The following is a 2,163-nucleotide window of genomic DNA, read 5'->3' on the forward strand; positions in this document are numbered from 1 at the left end:
CTATTGAACTGGAAGTCACTTACCACCTCTCCCATCTCAGTCAAAAACTAGTAACCTATTACTTACCTCCATTACCAAGAGACAAACTACTTCATAGTTATAACATGGATGATAGGACAGACTGTTAACATTATTTAGTTTTGAATTTAAATTTTAAAAAGACCCCAATTCTTAAACAAGACAAAGAGAGACAGAAACATAGACTGTAGACTAAAACAGATTAAAACATTATATTAACCAATTTCAATGTACAAATATTATTTGGATCTTGATTTCAAAGCAAACAATTTTTTTAAAAAAATATGAGACAACCAGGGAAATTTGAGCATTGACTGGACATTTGTGATACTGTAATTATTGTTAATGTATTAGCTGTGAGAATGATATTGAGAATATACTATTTTTAAAAGGATCTTTGAAAGATATTCTAAACAGTTTATGGATTGAATGATAGGATGACTAAAACTGTTTTATAATAATCCATTGCTGGAGAGAGAAAAGTTACATGGTTGGATAAAGAACTTCAAGGTCATTTATTCCAGTGTATTATTCTATTTTAAATGTTGCCTAAAGTTTTCATAGTAAAAAGTTACAAAGAAAAAAATGAATTAAATCCAGTAGTTTTGCAATTTAGTAAAAATATAAAAATACTAATGATGACAGCTGAAGACATTTTTGAACATTGAGCACGTGCTACACTAAATAGTTTGTGTATGCTATGTCATGTAATCTTTATAACAACCCTGTGAAGTATGTATAAATGTCCTTATTTTACAAATGATGAAATTAGAACTTAAAGAGGTTAAGTAATTTGCCCAAATTTTCTTACATGACAAGTGGCAGAGCCAGAATTCCACAGAACCTTCCATTGCAACAATCACTGTCAGTAGCCTTCCTAAAATTGTGACTTTCTAAAATTGGTCAAAAAATTAAATGCAAAACTTAAAGCAATAAAAAAATGCAATAATATTTAGGAGTTTATATGTATGTGCCAGATTCTAGAGATTTGTCTTAAAAATAATGAAAACTCAGAAGTTACAAACAAAAATATAGATAAAGCAAGTACTTAAACAAAAATGTAATCATTTTGTATGGCAAAATAACTTATAACAGGGCGTTGTGGCTTGCGCCTGTAATCCCAGCACTTTGGGAGGCCGAGTTGGGCGGATCACTAGCTCAGCAGATGGAGACCATCCTGGCTAACACAGTGAAACTCTGTCTCTACTAAAAAAAAAAAAAAAAAAAAAAAAAATTAGCCAGGCTTGGTGGCAGGCGCCTGTAGTCTCAGCTACTTGGGAGGCTGAGGCAGGAGAATGGCGTGAACCTGGGAGGCGGAGCTTGCAGTGAGCCGAGATCGCGCCACTGCACTCCAGCCTGGGCGACAGAGCGAGGAGCGAGACACTACATCTCAAAAGAAAAAAACAACTTATAATAAAATTGTGTATAATGAGAACTGAGAAAAATTGCAATACAAATGATAGAGAAAGGGTTAATTTCTGCTGCACACAGTTTTTTCATACTGTCAAAAGAAAGCAAATAATCTCAAAGTAAAATAGTTAATTTACAGAAAATAAAGTCTAAATTACACACATATGTGCAGTTAAACTCGTCTTTTATGTATTAATGAAAAATTATCTTTTAAAAACTTGAAAATAAAATAAAATAAATATCTAGATATTGCCAAAATGGAAATATTTTGCAACATAATATGGAATACAACCAGAATAAAACATAATAAAATTTACACTTATATTAACAAAAATTAATTATTTAAGAAATCACTCAAGAAGTTAGAAAAATAAAACAAATATTAGCTTAAGGACAAAGGAAAGCACTGGTAGAACAAATAGAAATTAATAAATTAGAAAACAGTCAAGATAGAACTTAAGATAATTCAAGAGGGAAGTCTCTGAAAAAATTAAAACACTGAAATATATCACCAGCCATCTAATCAGGGGTGACAATGTAAATAAACAAATAAAAATACAAGTTGGGAAATTAAACTGACAAATGACTACAGATACAATGGAAAATAAATGAATTGGAAGAGGATGAGAGAATGCCCTAATCGACTATATACAACTGTCTCTCAGACCACAGTGCAATCAAACTAGAACTCAGGATTAAGAAACTCACTCAAAACCGCTCAACTACATGGAAACT

The sequence above is a fragment of the Symphalangus syndactylus genome, chromosome 15, assembly GCF_028878055.3.
Source record: "Symphalangus syndactylus isolate Jambi chromosome 15, NHGRI_mSymSyn1-v2.1_pri, whole genome shotgun sequence".
Lineage (NCBI taxonomy): Eukaryota > Metazoa > Chordata > Mammalia > Primates > Hylobatidae > Symphalangus > Symphalangus syndactylus.